The 21,851-nt window shown below is 43.7% G+C and overlaps 1 pseudogene across 1 annotated transcript in view; it reads left to right on the top strand.

Annotated features, from left to right (window-relative positions):
- Window positions 1-1,224: 1,224 nt before the first annotated feature.
- LOC311144374 (calcium-activated potassium channel subunit alpha-1a-like) overlaps window positions 1,225-21,851 on the top strand; it is a 53,125-nt pseudogene continuing 32,498 nt past the window's right edge. Inside the window, exons 1-10 of the transcript in view lie at window positions 1,225-1,262; window positions 1,385-1,470; window positions 1,896-1,962; window positions 2,581-2,691; window positions 2,874-3,101; window positions 3,344-3,617; window positions 6,866-6,955; window positions 18,434-18,564; window positions 19,007-19,201; window positions 19,320-19,423. The product of the transcript in view is annotated as a calcium-activated potassium channel subunit alpha-1a-like (transcript). The remainder of the gene's footprint in view (window positions 1,263-1,384; window positions 1,471-1,895; window positions 1,963-2,580; window positions 2,692-2,873; window positions 3,102-3,343; window positions 3,618-6,865; window positions 6,956-18,433; window positions 18,565-19,006; window positions 19,202-19,319; window positions 19,424-21,851) is intronic.

Genomic DNA, 21,851 nt, shown 5'->3' with positions numbered 1-21,851 from the left:
TGCTCGACACAGGTAGTCTGTGATTTCTACAAGTCTTACAGACAAGTCTATGGCTGCTGTTGCTGGATGGTGTGTGTGTGTGTGTGTGCCCCACAGGCCTTCCTGCAGAATGTTCATAACTGGGACTGGAGTTGAGGTGATGCAGTGATCTGCCTGGCAGAGCTCAAACTGGGCTTCATGTCTCAGAGCTGCCTGGTGCCAGGCCTCTCCACCCTTCTGGCCAACCTGTTCACCATGCAGAGCGACATCGAGGTATGTCAACAATAAAGTGCTCAATTGTTTAAAGGATATTGGAATTTTGATGCCCCAAGTATTTTGTATTTCTTTTTTAAGCAGAAAGGGACAGCAGAGGGGGATATAGAAAATATAGTGGCCCAGACAGGGCTCCAACCCCTGTCGCCAGGGGGTATGTGGTCCGAAGTCAGGAGCTTTAACTGCTATACCAGACTCTGACACTACTTTTGGTCAGATCCCAAATAAGGGCATAGGCAATTCCTGCCCACTGAATCTCTGTTGCCATTGTGCTTTACAGCGGGATGGAGACAGCTGGCAGAATCTGTACAGAGAGGGCCTCTACAATGAGATATATACAGAGCACCTGTCCACCTCCTTCATAGGGATGTCCTTCACTCAGGCCAGCAAGTCAGTCTGTCTGTCCGCTAGTATGGAGACATAGCTATAGAGAGACATATGATCTAATCAAATAGCCTAACTGACCTACTCTCTGTCTCTCTCTCCTCTCTGTCTGTCTGTCTCTGTCTGTCTGTCTCTGAGGTTGTTGTTGATTGGGATTGAGTATCAGAGTGTAGTATTAGCAATGGTGGTGGTGGTGGTGGTGGTAGCGGCGGTGGTGGTGGTAGCGGCGGTGGTGGCGGTCGCGGCGGTTGCGGCGATGGCGGTGGTGGCGGTGGTGGCGGTGGCGGTGGCGGTGGCGGCGGTGGTGGTGGCGGTCGCGGCGGTTGCGGCGGTGGCGGTGGCGGCGGTTGCGGCGGTGGCGGCGGTGGTGGCGGTGGCGGTGGCGGCGGTGGTGGCGGTCGCGGCGGTTGCAGCGGTGGCGGTGGCGGCGGCGGTGGCGGTGGCGGCGGTGGTGGCGGTCGCGGTGGTGGTGGTGGCGGCGGTGGTGGCGGTAGCGGTCGCGGCGGCGGCGGCTGCAGCATAGTACAGTTTTATAATGCTTATTTCATTATTTGACACATTGACTGTGGTTTTGTGGAGGGCTGCTGCATGCCTGTTAAAGTTGTTTTGTTGTTTGGAAGAGTGCTGTAACTCTTCCACTCTAATATTAGCTAATTAGCTAGAGTCTTTATTCAAAGGTATCTGTATGTAGGGAGTGGAAGTATTCATGGTAGTCACTTTCATGTATATGTGTGTGTGTGTTTGTCAGGGCGAGTATGTACTGCTCTGTGTGTCACAGCGACATCAAGGATTTGTCCAGGATGCGACCCTGTTGGTGCACTGAGCAGAAAGATGGTAAGATATCCATACAGTGACCCAAACAAGCCTACTATGGTCACCTTTTTAGTACTAACCTCAGTTTCACAAGAAGCAAAGCTACGGAGACGACTCTTGAGAGGTGCAGAGAGGGTGCAGCCTCCAACTCCTCCTCTAGGTGGAGTCCTCATCCCACATGTTTCTCCGCTGTGCTGAAAAGCCAGGCTTGTCCTCGAGGCAGTTGAGCTGGGCTTATATTATTACAAAGCACCAAGTGCCTCTCTGTCCTGTTCGCCTCATTACACCACTCACACAGGGCAGAGACTCAGAATGGCTGTCTGTCACCATCATCCCTCTGTCTCAAATGAGTCTGTCTGCCACCCATGAGTGTTTCTGACCTGCAAGACTCTCTCATCTGTGTGTTTCTCATCTCTCTCTGTGTGTGTGTATGTGCCTGCCATCAGTCTCATCTCACACCTCCACCTTGAGTCTAGGCTTCAGATGGCCATCACTGGGAGTTCTGCCCTTCAGGTGAGAAATCACACCCTTCTAAACAGGAATAGGTTCGTTTTGAACATGCTGAGACAAGTACTTTATTTACCACTCACTATGATATATCTACCACACACACACACACACACACACACACACACACACACACACACACACACACACACACACACACACACACCCCTAGTGTGTGTAACATCAGTGTGTCCTGGCATTAGTAGTGGCTGCCTAGTGCAGGCAAGCAGTAAGGTCCTGGACAGCTGAGCACAGTAGAATAGCAGGCTGTGATTGACAGGCTGATAAATGGGCCAGCTCCCCAGAGAGAGGAGATAGCGCTGTCAGGAGATGAGTTAGTGAGCAGATTACAGCCAAAATAAATCAAAGTACCCTGCTCTCTCTCGCTCGCTCGCTCGCTCCCCCCCCCCCCTCTCTATCTCCCTCTCTATCCTGTCTCCCCACCCTTTCTGTCTCTCTGTGATCTGTGATTCCACTACCCTAGTGAATACCTTTCCTCTTGTACTCTTGACATCCAGAGTGGTTGGACAGTGTGTGTGTGTGCCTCCCCTGTCCTCTCTCCCTCAACTCTTTCTTCCCCACACTCTCTGAGGCTTGTGTGTGGGTGTTTTCTCTCTGCTGTAGTCCAGAGGGAGAGACTCTTCGAGAGAGGGAGTGTGTGAGGGAGCAGCAGGAGCAGCTGGAAGAGGTGAGGCTGGACTTTACAGGCCTGTTCCCCTGCAGGACCTCTGTCTGGTAAGACTGGGACATCGAGGCAATTAGACATACACTCACCTTCTCAAACACGAGCACTACCTTACTAGAACCTAGCCAGCTAGAACTTCCTTAGCCAGATAGAATAAATGCATGTAATAATAACATAATAAACATAATCAGTCGTGTCTGTGTGTGTCTGTGTGTGTGTGTCCTCTCCTCAGACCAGACAGAGTGCGAGTACCCTGGCGCTGCAGGACCACATGGTGGTGGTGTGTGTGTTTGGGGATGAGGGCTCCAGCCTGCTGGGTCTGGGGGACTTCATGATGCCTCTGAGGGCCAGCAGCCTGACGGCTCCAGAGCTGAGGACCGTGGTCTTCCTGGGAGACCCACATTACTTCAGAAGGGAGTGGCCCAACATACAATACTTCCCCAACATCTACTTCATGCCGGTGAGTCTCTGGACATGTTGGAATACTCTAGAATAGATCTTAAATCTATCCATTATTCAACCGAAACGTGTATTTTTGCTGACACAAATGACCGGCATAGGCTAGGATACTCTATTGCTATAATACCTACTAATGAGGCTAACTACGTAGAGTTGGAAGAGGTGCCTAGGAGGTATTGACCAACATTACAGTCCTATAGCCTTGCCTGTCTCCCGCTGTCCCCTCACCCATTTCGTCCCCAGGGCTCTCCTTTATGTGGGGCAGACCTGCGTGCGTTGAGGGTGGAGCGCTGTGCCATGGTGGTGGTCCTCAGCTCTCTGTCCAACTCCAGCGACATTGAGCCCTCAATGCAGGACAAGGAGACCATCCACTTCTGTGTCAACCTCTACCACATCTGCTTCATCCCAGAGCCAGGCCCAAGTTGCACACAAAGGTTCACTCAGAGTCACAGCCATGGACAGGGGTTGGGTCTGGGGCTCGGTCATGGGTTTGGTCATAACCACAGTCTAAGCCACGGTCAATGAGAGGGACCAGAGAGGTTCAGAGAGAGTAGGCAGGCCTGGGGGGCTTGGAGAATATTACTGTTCATGTTTGTTGGCTGCTTTGATATTAGATTAGTTGGCTTGGCTGGATGCTGGACTGTCAGTGTGAGAGGATTGCGTTGCAGGTGAGAGAATGTGTATGTGCTTGTGTGTGCGTGTGTGTGTTATTGTCTGTGAAGGTTGTGTGTGTGTGTGTGTGTGTGTGTGTGTGTGTGTGTGTGTGTTTGTCTGTGTGTGAAGAGTGTGTGTGTGATTGTCTGTGAAGTGTGTGTGTGTTTTTGTCTGTGAAGGGTGTGTGTATGTGTCATTAGGGCTGTGATGGTCATGGAATTTTGGAGGACGTTTATTGGCCAGCCAAATGACCACGGTCACCGCAATAACCATTTGAATAGCAAAAAAATAAGTATACATACAGTACCAGTAAAAAGTTTTAGAACACCTACTCATTCAAGGGTTTTTCTTTATTTGTACTATTTTCTACATTGTAGAATAATAGTGATGACATCTAAACTATGAAATAACACATATGGAATCATGTAGTAACCAAAAAAGTGTTTAACAAATCTAAATATATTTTATATTTGAGATTCTTCAACTAGCCACCCTTTGCCTTGATGACAGATTTTCTTTTTTTAAGACGCACATACTCTCGTCTCCTGACTGCATGTGCTGCCATATAAATAGAATGAATAGAACGGGCTTGGAACCTCTAACCCTGGCAATTTGACTGTTAAACCCATGCGTACACTTGTAATGGCTGCCTGGTATTGTGATGCAATAATTTCCATGGTAATGTGGAATGTTCATTCCACACTCCTGAGTGGCGCAGTGGTCTAAGGCACTGCATCGCAGTGCTAACTGTGCCACTAGAGATCCTGGTTCGAATCCAGGCTCTGTCGCAGCCGGCCGCGACCGGGAGACTCATGGGCGGCGCACAATTGGCCCAGCGTCGACCAGGGTAGGGGAGGGAATGGCCGGCAGGGATGTAGCTCAGTTGATAGAGCATGGCGTTTGCAACGCCAGGGTTGTGGGTTCAATTCCCACGGGGGGCCAGTATAAAAAAATATGTATTCACTAACTGTAAGTCGCTCTGGATAAGAGCGTCTGCTAAATGACAAAAATGTAAATGTAATTGTAAATGATGTTGTGCATTGTATTTTTTGTAATGTCAGTTGAGTTGAATCAACAAATCACAGCACATATTGATGGGTACACTTCTTGCTTTTACTTCCTGCTTTTCTTCCTTCTTTGCAGCTATGGGTACACTCGCAATGGCCGCCAGTCCAGCCATTATGTCATCATTGACTTGAATGGGGATGCCCGTTCTATTCATTCTATTTCTATGTGTGCTGATGCTGCTGCAGGGAGGGAGGGGTGTTGCCTTGGCAACTGAAGACTCATTTGCTACAACACCTTGCTTGTTTCAGCAAGGAGCAACAAAGTTTCATCACGTTGTTAAGAGTCCATGTTACCGCAGAATCGGACTCAACCGCATGAATGCCCGGCCGTCCCGTCTTCAGTCAGCTGTTTGTTCCACACACAACAAACAACAACTGTTATGATGGTTATTTTATTTTCATGATGGTCTTCATCCATAACCGTCGGTTACACAGTTATACAGTTATTGTGCCAGCCCTATGTGTCATGTCCATGGCATGAGTGCTATGTACTGTGTGGTGAGAGAGACAGACAGACAGGTGGTGAGAGAGAGACAGACAGACAGACAGACAGACAGGTGGTGAGAGAGACAGACAGACAGACAGGTGGTGAGAGAGACAGACAGACAGACAGGTGGTGAGAGAGTCGGACAGACAGACAGGTGGTGAGAGAGTCGGACAGACAGACAGGTGGTGAGAGAGACTGACTGACAGACAGACAGACAGGTGGTGAGAGAGACTGACTGACAGACAGACAGACAGACAGACAGACAGACAGACAGACAGACAGACAGACAGACAGGTGGTGAGATAGACAGACAGACAGACAGACAGACAGACAGACAGACAGACAGACAGACAGACAGACAGACAGACAGGTAGTGAGAGAGACTGACAGACAGACAGACAGACAGACAGACAGACAGACAGACAGACAGACAGACAGACAGACAGACAGACAGACAGACAGACAGACAGACAGACAGACAGGTGGTGAGAGAGACTGACAGAGAGACAGGTGGTGAGAGAGACAGACAGACAGACAGGTGGTGAGAGAGACTGACAGACAGACAGGTGGTGAGAGAGACTGACAGACAGACAGACAGACAGACAGACAGACAGACAGACAGACAGACAGACAGACAGACAGGTAGTGAGAGAGACTGACAGACAGACAGACAGACAGACAGGTGGTGAGAGAGACTGACAGACAGACAGGTGGTGAGAGAGACAGACAGACAGACAGGTGGTGAGAGAGACAGACAGACAGGTGGTGAAAGAGACTGACAGACAGACAGGTGGTGAGAGAGACAGACAGACAGACAGGTGGTGAGAGAGACAGACAGACAGGTGGTGAGAGAGACTGACAGACAGACAGGTGGTGAGAGAGACAGACAGACAGACAGACAGGTGGTGAGAGAGACAGACAGGCAGGTGGTGAGAGAGCCTGACAGACAGACATGTGGTGAGAGAGCGTGTGTGTAAGCGAATGGTTTGTGTGTGTGTGTTTGAGCAAATGCTGTGTGTGTGAATGCCAGCGTGTGTGTGTGTGAACCCCAGTGTTTGCGCGACAGCCTGCTGCTGAGGCTGTCAGAAAATAAGCATGTTCCAGTAATTAACCTTGACAGGATCAATGTGCCGCCAACAGCAGAAATGTGCTAATGACACAATTAATCCATAATTAAGGCATGCTGTCTCACTGGAGAGACACAGTAACTGGATCGACCCGTCTGGGCTGCCTATCAATGACAGTCTGTACTATAGGAGATGAGAGGGGACGTGTGTGTGTGTTGTTGTTATTCTTTGTTTGAGACATTAGTGCATAATGTCACAGTTATACTCTAGTACCCAAGATGTTAACATGATTAGTGACAGAAAACTCAGTGTTATAGAACACAAATCATGTTATACAAATGCTTTTGGGGATCCCATTACTTTAAGTGTGTAACAATTTCTAACACGTCATTGTATAGAAGAAGAATATATAGTTTCTTTATATAGTTTAAATAGTTGCAGTTTTCAGTGTGTACAATTGTAACGGTGTGTTATGTTTTGTGCTTTGCAGACTCCTCCCAAATCGCTATGATAGCTGAGAAGGCTGAGGTCACCCCTGCTCAAAGCACCGGCACCACGATCCCTCTGCTGGTAGAGCTTGGTATTGCAACGATTTAACTTCATAGAGTTGTGCTACATCAAAACAGTGACAGGAGTTTTTTTTATTTTTTATTCATGGTTAGGTCACATGGTCAGTAAAAAACTTCTGGCCCTAAAGAATTCAAGATAGTCCAGTTAAAACCATGTAGTTATAGGTGGATGGTGACAATTTATTATAATAAAGTACATTATTATTCACAGACATCCCTGTTTAACAAAATACTTACCTCTATACTGACTGTATGTACCAGTGGAGGCTTCTCAGAGGAGGAAGGGGAGGACCATCCTCAGTGAATTTCATACAAATAAAAATAGTGAAACATTAAAAAAGTCATTATTTTTAGATAAAACTATTCTAAATATATTCATATCACCAAATAATTGATTATTACTCCTCTGGGTACATTGACTTCAATACAAAACCGTGGAGGCTCGTGGTTCGCTGGGGGGATGTACCGTTTGAAAGACTTATGTGTGCATTTTGCTGTTATTTGCTGTGGGATAAGAGTCCGTTCAAAATTTCTAAATTTGTTTGCGTTGAAAGCAACGCAAACAGGGGGGAGTGTCTATAACTATTGATAAATACTGGACACAGGGATATTTTTGCTTGAGGAAAATTGAAAAAGAATAGAATGAAGGAATAAGGCCAAGGAAAATGTATACAAATTAGGATATCGCGAATCTATGACAAGCCCTCCAACGAGGCGATCACTAGGATGGGCCGAAAATCCTAAAAGCACATTAGGTTGGTTTTAGGTCAGTCCCGGGGACTGGAGTTTGTGGTATATACATTCGATTGCAAGTTACCGCTCAACTTATAGTTGATAAAGTATATGTTTGATGTAACCGCTCATTGGATATCTGCGAACTCGAGGTAGCAGAAATTTAGGAACAATGGAACTCTGTGTATGTGTGTGTGTGTGTGGGAGAGAGAAAAATAATAAAATAAAGACGTCTCTGTTGTGTTTAAACTGTGTGTCGACTCATGTTAGTATAAGATTTATGTTAGAGATATATACATATATATGTTTTGGTTGAGAACAGGGGTTTTTGTTTTTATAAGGAAATATGTAAGTTAAGGTTAAAAATCTTATGAGTCTCCGTTGGTGAGAACGTTAATAATTGTTAACTATATATGAGCCCCCTGGAAGGACGTTAAGGTTAAAAATCTTATGACTCTCTATAAAAAGAGAACGTTTACTAACTATTAGAATATCATGAGCCTACAGGGAGGAGTTTTTAAGAGTGTATAGAGATGTTTTGTAATTGATAAAAAAATAACTATAAATCTGCAGATTAGGATAAGTGAAGTTAAGAAACTTCAAAGTAGGATTTGTGTTCTATGTTTTGTGTTGGTTTGTGAGCTCTGTTAAGTGTTACTGTTTGTCTGTTGGGGGAAAGAACGGAGGTAAAGTTGGTCTGTCTACTTTCTGTTGTTTAGCTGGGAGAGAGCTGCTTGGGAGCTCCTTTCACTCTGAAATCGCACTGGTGAATAAACTACGCATGCGTGGGATTTTATGAGTTTAGAGTTACGTAGAGCAAATATTGCCACTCCCCTGCCTGAACTGAGCTGCTGTGAGACGCAGACTCAGAGCAGACAGAGAAGAAGGGGGAGATTTACACACTAATAGAGTAGTCTGTTTGTTTAATCGGCTGTTGTTTAACGATGAAACTATTTGATTGAGACCTACTGAATTGATAAACTAGAGATATGTTGACGGATTAAAAAAAAAAAAAAAAAATGTTATTGAGCTATCTATAAATATTCCTGAGTTAAATTGTTTGCTTATTTCTTAGCGCGAATGTGAACAGAGGAATATTGCAATAACCCAGTGAGTGCATAAAATACTAAATTCTTGTCTGTTCTTTGTTCTTCTGTCATATGAGAGATGATGAGGAGGAGACAGAGAGAGAGAGGAGGTGCTGATGAGTGCATAACGCGACAGAGTGTGCTGCAACGGATCAAGTCAAATCAAGGCTAGTACTGTTCTATTCACAAAACTTACCTTCCCATAGAGGATATTTTGGGTGCCTAGCACATTTCATGTTGTGACAATTTGGCAGGGACTTGGCAACAGACTGATCAATTGATGTAATTGCATATTTGAGTTTTTTGTGCATGAGTTGGTTTGATTAGAGTTGTGTTGAAAATCGAGCACTGACATTGTTCTGTAAAATTAAGGTCATTGGGTGCTTATTAATTAAGGTCATTGGGTGCTGGATTATAGGTCTTTCTTTTTTGGATTGCTCTGAAGTTGACTACTTTCCTTTACTTTTCCTGATCGGATGTGGTAAGATTGCCACTAATTAATAAATTGGTAAAATAAATAGATTAAAATAAAAAATAAAATAAAAAAACATTGTACATATATTGATTAATTAATTGTTTAATTAGAAATATATATATACAGTGGGGAGAACAAGTATTTGATACACTGCCGATTTTGCAGGCTTTCCTACTTACAAAGCATGTAGAGGTCTGTAATTTGTATCATAGGTACACTTCAACTGTGAGAGACGGAATCTAAAACAAAAATCCAGAAAATCACATTGTATGATTTTTAAGTAATTAATTTGCATTTTATTGCATGACATAAGTATTTGATACATCAGAAAAGCAGAACTTAATATTTGGTACAGAAACCTTTGTTTGCAATTACAGAGATCATACGTTTTCTGTAGGTCTTGACCAGGTTTGCACACACTGCAGCAGGGATTTTGGCCCACTCCTCCATACAGACCTTCTCCAGATCCTTCAGGTTTCGGAGCTGTCGCTGGGCAATACGGACTTTCAGCTCCCTCCAAAGATTTTGGGTTCAGGTCTGGAGACTGGCTAGGCTACTCCAGGACCTTGAGATTCTTCTTACGGAGCCACTCCTTAGTTGCCCTGGCTGTGTGTTTCAGGTCGTTGTCATGCTGGAAGACCCAGCCACGACCCATCTTCAATGCTCTTACTGAGGGAAGGAGGTTGTTGGCCAAGATCTCGCGATACATGGCCCCATCCATCCTCCCCTCAATACGTTGCAGTCGTCCTGTCCCCTTTGCAGAAAAGCATCCCCAAAGAATGATGTTTCCACCTCCATGCTTCACGGTTAGGATGGTGTTCTTGGGGTTGTACTCATCCTTCTTCCTCCAAACACGGCGAGTGGAGTTTAGACCAAAAAGCTCTATTTTTGTCTCATCAGACCACATGACCTTCTCCCATTCCTCCTCTGGATCACCCAGATGGTCATTGGCAAACATCAGACGGGCCTGGGCATGCGCTGGCTTGAGCAGGGGGACCTTGCGTGCGTTGCAGGATTTTAATCCATGATGGCATAGTGTGTTACTAATGGTTTTCTTTGAGACTGTGGTCCCAGCTCTCTTCAGGTCATTGACCAGGTCCTGCCGTGTAGTTCTGGGCTGATCCCTCACCTTCCTCATGATCATTGATGCCCCACGAGGTGAGATCTTGCATGGAGCCCCAGACCGAGGGTGATTGACCGTCATCTTGAACTCCTTCCATTTTCTAATAATTGCGCCAACAGTTGTTGCCTTCTCACCAAGCTGCTTGCCTATTGTCCTGTAGCCCATCCCAGCCTTGTGCAGGTCTATAATTGTATCCCTGATGTCCTTACACAGCTCTCTGGTCTTGGCCATTGTGGAGAGGTTGGAGTCTGTTTGATTGAGTGTGTGGACAGGTGTCTTTTATACAGGTAACGAGTTCAAACAGGTGCAGTTAATACGGGTAATTGGTGGAGAACAGGAGGGCTTCTTAAAGAAAAACTAACAGGTCTGTGAGAGCTGGAATTCTTACTGATTGGTAGGTGATCAAATACTTATGTCATGCAATAAAATGCTAATTAATTACTTACAAATCATACAATGTGATTTTCTGGATTTTAGTTTTAGATTCCGTCTCTCACAGTTGAAGTGTACCTATGATAAAAATGACACACCTCTAGATGCTTTGTAAGTAGGAAAACCTGCAAAATCGGCAGTGTATCAAATACTTGTTCTCCCCACTGTATATGAAGAAAAAAAAAATAATAATAAAAAGGGGGGGAACCATAGGCTACATAGTCTAAAATAATAAAATAATTCACAATAAAGGAATATAAAAGAGTTGTTACAATGGGGAAAAAGGACATCAAAACTATGAAAGTAATTACTCCTGTTGATGTAGTACAAAATAGTAATCCTCTAGTTAATGGTATTGCAAGGTTATCTGGAAAATTGATTAAACGTTGGCCTGACATTGAACAACCATGGCCAGTGGAAGGGACTCTTAACCCTGACGTCATCAACATAATGAAAGTGCTTCTGTCCATTTATAAGGCAGATCAAAAGAAGGGAAAAAAAAGGGAACAACGTAAAGAAAAGAGACAAAGAGAGCTGGGTGTTCTTAAGCTGTTTGAAAATGAAGGACAAAAACTGATGAAAGATACCAACGATAAAAGAAACAAAGGTATAGAGAAAATGGTAAAAGAAGTGAAGGTGACAGAAAAACTAATGACAGAAGTCAGTACACCTTTCTCACATACGGATTCAGCAAAAAGACCCCCACCTTATGAGAAAGAAGTAGAGTTTAAGGACGTCTATCCTCAGCTTCCAGTGATCATTCAGGAGGGTGATTATTGCATCAGAGATGAAGATGAACGAATAATAGAGAGAGGACAAGCAGAAACGACCATAAAGATGAATCCAAACTCCAAAAGTAAGAAGAAAACGAGATGTCTGGAAACTAAGGGTGGAGTGAGGTTCAGGAAGATGGAACTTGAAGATGATGATGATGATGATCAGAGTGATTCAGAAGAGATCATGGGTGGATATGACCCTGTGATCAGACGGAGGTTGGCCAGAGCGGAAAGAAGGGGTGATGGATGTTTGAAGAAGAAGAATACAAGATATTCTAGTTCTGATGAAAGCGAAGATGAAGACAGCGATAAAGATTTGGAGATTAAAGGTGCTTCATATTCAAGAGGATTTTATCCTACAATGACTAGCACAGAAGAAATAGAAAGAGATATAGACCGATGCGTATCATGCCTGGATAAAGCGAATAATTTAGAAGAAGTAAGAGAACTGGAAGAACAACTCAAGAAGCTGAAGATACAGAAGAAAAAACTGCTGAGAAAAGGATCCCAAGAATTGGAGAAGAAGTATACATTGAGGCCAAGGAAAGAGGGCACCAGTAAGAAGATGATGCCAGTGATATTTCGAGGACAGAACCTAGAATATAAGCCTTTGCAAAATACCGATATGTCAGATATACTTGAGAAGCTGCCTACTCTTCAAGATGGAGCATATCCTTGGATTTCAAAATTGGAAGAAATTACGGTGGGAACACAGTCTGCCATAGGAGACATTAAGATACTTTTGGCTAATCTCCTTGGGATTCCAGATATGTAAGACATTTTTCAGAGAGCTGGACTTAATAGATATGTGGGAACTGCAGTGAATGACCCTGAATTGTTGGCTGCAAGTAGAAATCGGCTGTGGAGAGCACTGAAAGATACGTTTCCAACAAATGTGCATCCTGACAACATTCTGATTGACCCACTAGGACAACAAGAAAATCCGAGAGCCTATGTGTCAAGAGTTCATCAAGTGTGGAGGAATATTACCGGAAATGATCCAGATGTGAGTCAAATTGAGCAGTCAATTTTGAGAGCTAAACTGCAGATGGGACTGCCCTCACCAGTAAGGAGCAAACTGGCAGAGGTGGTTGGACTTGGAAGCATGACAAAAGGCGTCTATACAGATCATATAGCCCATCAAGTGGATCTGTACAGGAAAAAGGAACACAACCAGAAAGAACAGGACCAAGAAACTCTCAGAAAACTCAATCAAATACAACTGGTGGAGAATAAGAAGGAGAAGAAACAAGCTTTGGTTATGCAGAATCAGTGTGCACCAAATCAACAATCACTGCCACAGCTTCAACCGGACCAGTTCCAACCGCAATTGTACCAGCCACCAATAGCGGTACCAGTTGTTTCATATCCACAGCCAGTTTCTGGACAGACACAGAATTGGAGAGGAAGAGGACGAGAAGGCTTAGAAAGAGGAAGAGGAGGAAGATTTAAGCCATACTTCCAGCAATCTTCAGAAGTGTGTTATGATTGTGGACAGGTTGGTGATTTTGCCTGTGAGTGTAATGGGCCAGAAGGAAACACAAGAGGGAATTTCAGAGGAAGATACAGGGGTCAGTCAATATCATCTGGAGCACCGGTGAACCCCTATAGGGGCCCGGAGCAAGGATTCTAGGGGTGCCCAGAAGATCCGAAAGGGGGGTGTCAGCTGGTAGCATCAGGACCGGAAAAAGATCCAACAATTGAGGTGAAAATAAACAACCGACCATTGGAAGTGATGGCGGATAGCGGAGCTGCTTTTACCTGCGTTCGGCCTGAAGATGCTACACATCTCCCTATGTCCAATCAACTAATTAGGACAATCGGATTTGAGGGAGTAAAACAGCTGATTCCTCTTACGGAACCAATTGAGCTCTGCTATAAAAATCAGAAAATTACAATACCCATACTGGTATCAGAACATACACCTATTGCATTGTTGGGAAGAGATGCATTGTGTAAGTTGAACTGTACAATAAGATGTACACCAGACGGCTGTCTGGTAGAAGTGCCAAAGGAAAAGGTTTACCAATTGTTGATGATGACAGAGATGGATTCGTCTTCAGTATTCTGGATTGGAAATCTCAGTGAAGATTTTTTGAAGCAGGCTAAGATATGGGAGAAATTTATTGTGACAAATATGCCAGATGCGAGGCTTCCGGAAATATTCATTTCATTGTACGCTCAAGTATTTCAAGAATGCTGCCCAATCAAACTCAGGGGAATGGTTGAGTCATCAACCAAAGAAAGTTCAACTCAGCTCATGTTGCATTATTTTAGGACCACAAGGAGCAGCTATGAAGATAAACACAGACGATTATCTGGATAAAGAATTTGAGATTTAGAAGAGTGTGCCACATGTGACCTTGTTGGTTTCTGAAGGCTATGAGCAGAAGCAAATAGGAGAAATGATGACAGAAGCAGAGAAATCTGTTTTTGAACTGATGAAAGAATTGGGGGATTTGGAGGAGTGAAGATCAGCGATTTCTCAAAATAATGATTTTGGCTCAAGGACAAGGAGAGTCATAAACTGTAAGGATGACACATGAATCTATTTGCAGTGTGAAGATGGATTAAAAATCTATGAAAAAGGAGATGTTGAAAAAAGTTCAAGAATGTTTGTGGTCTCAACACAGTACCGATATTGGACTTGTGAAATCAGCCCAACCTGTGAAAGTTGAACTTCGACCAGGAGCCAGACCACCTTGGAAGAATCAGTATCCATTGAAAGATGAAGCAATCCAAGGGATTGAACCACAAATTGAAGGACTTTCAAAAGCAGGTGTTTTGAAGACAATAGAAAAATCCTTAGAGTAGCAATCCATTGTTGTCTTTGGAGAAACCATGAGAGGTTGATAGTAGCGACTCTAGACCTATTAGGTCTGATGATTTAGGAAGCTATGGGTTAGCTAATGTTGCAAGGGGGGAGGTTAAGAGAAAGATCACAAAGGAGTATGGTTTTTGGGCACCATATTTGCTTGAACAGGTTGACTATGTCATAGGCAGGTGGACAATCTGTCTGAAAAATAATGTTCGCAGGGGTGTGACTGTTATTCTTGGTTACATTCCTACACCAAGAGGTGCATAAGATGTCAAACTAAGCGAAAATATGCTCAGTCGTTTGCCAAGTTCTTGTGTAAAGAAGTCATAAGTAGGTGGGGACTTCCCGATCAAATATCCTGAAATTAGTGGGAAGGGAATTTGTGGATAAATCAGTGAAATGGTTTTTGAAAAATTAGTGGGAAAGGAATTTGTGGATAAATCAGTGAAATGGTTTTGGGAAAAAGTTAGGAGAAAAGTCAGACTAAAAAGTTATGAAAACTAGGGTTGAAGGAACTCTAGGACAGTCAGCTCAGCTTCAATGTTAGTACGAGAGAGAGAACAGTGGTGAAGGGAAATTTAGAGTTAAGTGGAGAGATAATTATGGAGAAGAAGTGTTGTTATGAGGACAAGAAGTAGAAGCTGTTGCACCTAGTGAAAGGAAGTATATTTTGTACAACGATATGAAGTGGAAGAGGGTTATGAGTGATTGCTAACTTATTTTGAGTAATGCTAGAGGGGAAGATCAGGGAGAATACTATCATGGAGGTACAGGATGAGTTTTTTGATTTTAATGGAAGACAAGAAGATATATCTGATCAATACCGCTCGTTAGGGAAGAGAGAAACTAAATGGAAGGCATAATCTTTGGTTCCAGCAGTTAACTCATTCTGTAAGATCAGTGAGGAATGTTGAGGGTCCATGTCTGTTGAGAATTCCAGCACCAGGCACATGGGGTTCAATCTTAGAGACGGTGGCTCAACCTCTATCAAGTACGTGTCAATCTTATGCTTTATCATGGTTGTTGTATCAGCAACAATCATTAACAGATACAATAATGTCGTTGTCGAAGCATTTGTTTAGGCCTAGGTTTAAATGTTCTTGGTTAAATGAATTATCCTATGTGAATTTGTTAGATGGGAAGGAAAATTAGTTAACAGCGATTCCTGAAGCATTGGAGGTGAAACCTGTGAGGGCTAAAAGCTGTTTTTGTTAAAAGAAAACATATGTTGGAAAGGGTATGTTTATGGGAATATCAGATTGTGATGATTATATGATGACTTTGGGTAAGCATGAACATAAGGTTAGTAATGAGAAATATAATGTAACTTTTTATGTTCCAGTTAGTAAGAAGAGCAGGACTTTGATGGTGAAAGATCAGCTTTTGCCTGGTAATGTGACTATTGGGAATTTTAGAGATATTTGGTGGGTTTGTGGTGATAAAGCATATATATAATATTACCTATACTTTGCAGGGTTTTGCAAATGAAACGATAAGAGGGTTTAACCTTCTGTCGAATACTCAAAGAAGTCACAGACTGACGCTGTTGAAACATGACATGGCTCTTGACTATATTTTAGCAAAACAAGGTGGCTTATGTTTGGCTATGAATTTGACGGGGGATGATTGTTATACTTTGATCCCAGATAGTTCCGATAATATCACTAGTGTTATAGATGCATTGAAGAATATAAGGGATGCGTTTGGTAGATCTGAAGGAGCTGGATGGTCAGCGAAGGCTTGGTTGCAAGATCAGTTAGGCCCAGTGGGAGCAGTGATAGTTCAGATTTTAGTAGCAGCTCTGATAGCGCTGTGTGTGATGTTTTGCTTTTGTACTTTGTTATTGACTTTTGCGAAGAATATGATATTGAAATGGGTTGGAGTTGTGATGCCTGGAGAAAACACTCAGATGCCGTTGTTAACTGTTACTGATCTGGATGAAGATGAACAAGTGGGACTGGATGGAGTATTGATGGATAGATATCCAGTTTGAATATCCGATCATTTTTCACATGTTTTTAATATTAGCGTGATTTTAGTATTTTGTGATGAATCAAAGGTGGGAAATGGAATGTGATTCATTTTATATATCATTTTATATATCATTTTTAGTTGATATTGATGTTTTAATTTGAATGTGTTGTTTTGCAAAAGATACTGTTTGGTCTTTTCTTTTCTTCCAGAAGCATATGGGGGAATGTGTAGAGGGGATTCAAATACTCAAACATGGACAATATGAATGGACAATATGAATGGACTGGAGGAAGTGGAACAAGGAATGTGTGGAAATGTTCAGATTCCATCATCGACGTTGCATTGGAAGTCGACACTGCTGAGGAGATGAAGTGTAGTGGACTACATTCCAGTGTCTGCAATGATATATAGACATATTTGCATGTGTAATACATAATTTGTGTCATATTCTTTCTGTATTAATTTTTGTAGAATGATATTTGCTGTTATTGGGTACATGTGGGGATCTCAGATGTTTTTGTTTATTTCGTGGATGCTTAGGGATATTGGGTCTAGGCAGGGACAGAGAGAATCTACAGGAGGGTCCGATGGGTCGACCAGCCTGAATGTGGACATTTTTGATTGTATTTTGTTTGCTGAGGCTTTCATGTGTATTCAAATTGCATCATAGTTTAAAATGCATTGATAAAGATTTATGAATTGATCTGGAGTACGTAGGTGGTTGCCTGGGGCAGAGGGGCCGTGAGAGAATTTTACTGTCTTGATTGATTGATGGATATTTGGAAAGAAAGCTGCCAGACAGGTTTTTCGCTCTCACACTCCATGAAGATTTGTTCATATTTCATAGAAATGTATTTACACTCCATAGAAAAATGTGTTTTTGGTTTATTGTTAAAGATACTCAATAAGAGAAATTGTTATTTGTCATAATCCTATTCTTTTTGTTTTCGAGACTTAATTAGTCTCGAAGGGGGGAAATATGTGGTGTGTAAGCAATTTATGACTTTGCTAACGTTTGCAAATGGTATCTTAGAGGATGTTGATTCAGCTTAGGGAAGAATCTGGAGAGCAGTTCTATAGGGGCACCCTAAAACAGAGGAAGTCTGTTGTGTGGAGTCATGGGATTGGTCTGTAGGGGAAACCACCCATACCATGTTAAAGATTATAAATACTTGGTTGGGACAAAGGAGGACAGAACAACATATTAGATCAGGTCCGTTGTTCTCCAGATGCCTGCAGATGTCTGTAAATTTACGCTGAAATCTTTTGAAATAATAAGCCTTTATAATCAAAGTACAGTGTAAGCGGACTCCTTGTTCTCACAGCATAATTAGCATCATTATTTAGTTACTACAGCATGAACTGACATGTTGTCTATCCAATCAAAGGATCAGAGAATGAATTTAGTACTGAAAGCATAAGCTACAGCTAGCTAGCACTGAAGTCCACAAGCGAAGGGAAAAGGTGAGAGGAGGAGAGCACGTAAATGCGAGAAGGAATTATACAATGATCAAAGAGGTCATGCTGTTTGTATGTGGCTGCTATGAAAGTGAACTGTGTTTGCGTGTGATCAGGGGTGTATTGATTCCGCCAATTCTGTTGGAAAAACGTTTATTAAACGGAAGCAAAAGAAACGGGGATAAACATACCTGAATTTGTCCAATAGAAACTCTTGTTTGCAACTGTTGGACTAAAGATTACACCCTAGATCAGCTAGATGCAGGAAAGAGTGTGCAAGGCCATATTGAATGTGTCAATGTTGGTCACCTTGATTACAAAAATGTCTCTTGACCTGTGCACCTACATTGTAAACTTTCATTCATAGGCTAGGTTGTAGCAACCTCATGATGGGTATACATAAAATGTGAGTATCATTTAGTAGCCTAAACCTATCGATTTTACATTGAGCTGGGTAAATGGAATATGAATGACAGTCATCCAATATGCTGTAATAGAAATAAGGCCATGGTCATCAAAAAAATAATCGTCCTCCCTCATCTTAAACGACACCAACTGCCACTGGTATGTACTGTATATATACTACTAACTAGTCCCTCTCTCCCCCATGCAGGGAACAGCTCTAACGTGTGCTTTGTGAACGTGGCGGACAGCCATGAGGACTTCTCCAGCCTGACCCTGACCCAGGCCTTCTCTGTAGGCTCTGTCTTCTCGGTCGACCTGCTCGACTCTTTCATGGCAGCTGTGAGTACACAGGACATCACAAGACTGGATCTAACATAATGTTAATAAACTGTTTGGCCATCACACAATGTTTACAATGACTTTACCCGGTTTTCCTTAAATAGTAAATCAGTACTGCTTTGTTGCTTATAGTTATGCTATAGTTCATGGCTTGAAAGTATTATTTGATGCTTGGGAAGCATGATAACACCACTGTTGTACTTCTTCTCTACTCAATGCTATAAGCTCATGTATCTGGAGCACCAAAGATGGTGGACAATTGATAGCCTCCCCAAGATAACTAGCTAACCAGTGAACTAACTTTTTACTAGTTATTGGCCTCTGGTAGAACACACAGTGTCACTGTGAACTGAGTGTTCGCTAACCTAACCAATGCCTAACCTAATAAATTAACCTTACCTCTGGGTGGTTGTCTGTCTGTTGTCTCTGTTGTGGTGTATAAACGTACTTCAATGCCCATGTGTCTGGTTTTATTTGTACGCTGGTGACGGGTGGCGACACCCCCTTACTGGAGGCCCAGCTGGCAGAGGACAACCAGCTGTGAGGAGGAGATATGTCCCTAAAGATGTGGGCGCTGCGCCAACGCACCAAACTGGCACAGCTGGCACTGCAGGACGAGCCCCTCTGCAGCCTCGCTGTGAGAGTTTTTACTACTAACACACACAGACATACACCTATATGGACACACACACACCTACTGTGTATGGACACACACACACGTCCTAATGATTTTCTATCCTTCCAATCCTCTGCAGTGTGAGGACTTCAAGGACTTGTTCTGCCAGGCTCTGGACTCATTGGAGATCCTGTGTTTTGGACTGTATCGCCTGCTGGACCCTCCTAACCCCTCCATGAAGAGGTACACTACCCATGCTCTGCTGCTCTTCCCTCTGCTGTCCACACAGACTTACTGTACCAGTCTCACTCCTCCTTTCTCTCTGCATGCTCATCTCTTTAGATTCATCTCTTCTCTCACCCTCTCACTCATCAAATGTAGTCTGAATAGAACAGGGCTTTTCAAACTTTTCTTGCCCAGGGACCCTATGTAAACCGGCGACCCAGGGACCCCCATTATATATTAGCAAAATAAAATAAAATCATGTCTTGTCTTATCATCAGGTGAATGATAATGGCAAGTAGAAGTAATCAACATTTTAAAATGAATAGATTTGGTAGACCGTTTCATTATGTCGACCTCCACACAGTTCATTGGAAGAGGTAGTGTAAACTCTGACATAGTCCATTAGCTCGAAAGGTATCTTGGCAGCGTAGAGAAAATGTTGCTCTTGTAAAACAAATGTTCTGCAATTTTACACAGTTTGGCATGGAGCTGAGAGACAATTTTGCCGTTTTAAAGCTAATTTCCTGCAATTTTATGCATTTGCCATGGCTAATGCTGTGTTCCTCTGCTCTAACATTAGAACAAAATCAATGGGTATGTGCACTGAATGTTTTATTGTAATTTTTTTGACTGTTTTGCTTTTATTTTATTGTTAGTTCTCAAAGATGGTGTTATTTTTAAATATACACTACCGGTCCAAATTTTTAGAACACCTACTCATTCAAGGTTTTTTTAAATATAAAAAAAAAATAAAAAAATTCTACATTGTAGAATAATATTGAAGACATCAAAACTATGAAATAACACATATGGAATCATGTAGTAACCAAGTGTTAAACAAATCAAAATATATGTTATGTTTTATATTCTTCAAATAGCCACCCTTTGACTTGATGACAGCTTTGCACACTCTTGCACACCTCCCCTCCCCCACCCCTCTTCCCCTCTACCCTGGACCTTCCCTTCCCTACCCCACCCCTCTACCCCTCCACCCTGGACTTTCCCTACCCCACCCCTCTACCCCTCATCCCTGGACCTCCCCTACCCCACCCCTCTACCCCTCTACCCTGGACCTTCCCTACCCCACCCCTCTACCCCTCCACCCTGGACCTCCCCTCCCCTACCCCACCCCTCTACCCCTCCATCCTGGACCTCCCCTACCCCACCCCTCCACCCTGGACCTTCCCTACCCCACCCCTCTACCCCTCCACCCTGGACCTTCCCTACCCCACCCCTCCACCCTGGACCTTCCCTACCCCACCCCTCTACCCCTCCAATCCATGTCTCAATTGTCTCAAGGCTTAAAAATCCTTCTTTAACCTGTCTCCTCCCCTTCATGATTGAAGTGAATTTAACAAGTGACATCAATAAGGGATCATAGCTTTCACCTGGATTCACCTGGTCTGTCTATGTCATGGAAAGAGCAGGTGTTCCTAATGTGTTGTACACTCAGTGTATTGTTCCTATACAGTCATGGTTTGTTTTAAGTCGACATGCAAATATAGGACTACATTTAAACTTCTGTGAACTGCGACAACTTGTTCTGTACATGCACACTCACTCACTCACTCACTCACTCACTCACTCACTCACTCACTCACTCACTCACTCACTCACTCACTCACTCACTCACTCACTCACTCACTCACTCACTCACTCACTCACTCACTCACTCACTCACTCACTCACTCACTCACTCACTCACTCACTCACTCACACACTCACACACAAACACACACACACACACACACACACACACACACACACACACACACAGAGAGAGAGAGCGAGACAGACACAGTGTGCTGTATTTGATTTGGTTCAAAGGCTGTGTGTGTGTGTGTGTGTGGCAGCGTTCCTGTCAATGTGTGTGTGTGTGTGTGTGTGTGTTTGTCTGTGGCGTCAGTGTCTGTCAGCACAGGGAGGCTAAGCACTGACAGGTGTGTGTCACCCCATCAGTCACCTGTCAGCACTGTCTGCCTGCCCAGGAGGAGGAGGAGGGGGAGGAGGAGGAGGAGGAGGAGGAGGAGGAGGAGGAGGAAAGACGATGAAGGACACCAGGCATCTGCCGCTCCGCTCAGCCTGACCCACTTCTTTTCTCTGGGCTCACACACACACACCTGTCCGTCTGTAGGAAAACACACTCACATACACTGCATGACCAAAAGTATGTGGACACCGTCTCGTCGAACATCTCATTCCAAAATCATGGGCATTAATATGGAGTTGGTCCCCCCCATTGCTGCAGGGACTTGCTTCCATTCAGCCACAAGAGCATTAGTGAGGTCGGGCACTGTTAGGCGATTAGGCCTGGCTCGCAGTTGGCGTTCCAATTAATCCCAAAGGTGTTCGATGCTGTTGAGGTCAGGGCTCTGTGCAGGCCAGTCAAGTTCTTCCACACCGATCTCCTGTATGGACCTCGCTTTGTGCACGGGGAATTGTCATG

This window comes from Coregonus lavaretus, assembly GCF_964263955.1.
Source record: "Coregonus lavaretus genome assembly, chromosome: 17".
NCBI lineage: Eukaryota > Metazoa > Chordata > Actinopteri > Salmoniformes > Salmonidae > Coregonus > Coregonus lavaretus.
Note: the sequence above shows the minus strand (reverse complement) of the source record. Positions and strands in the feature narration are given on the sequence as shown.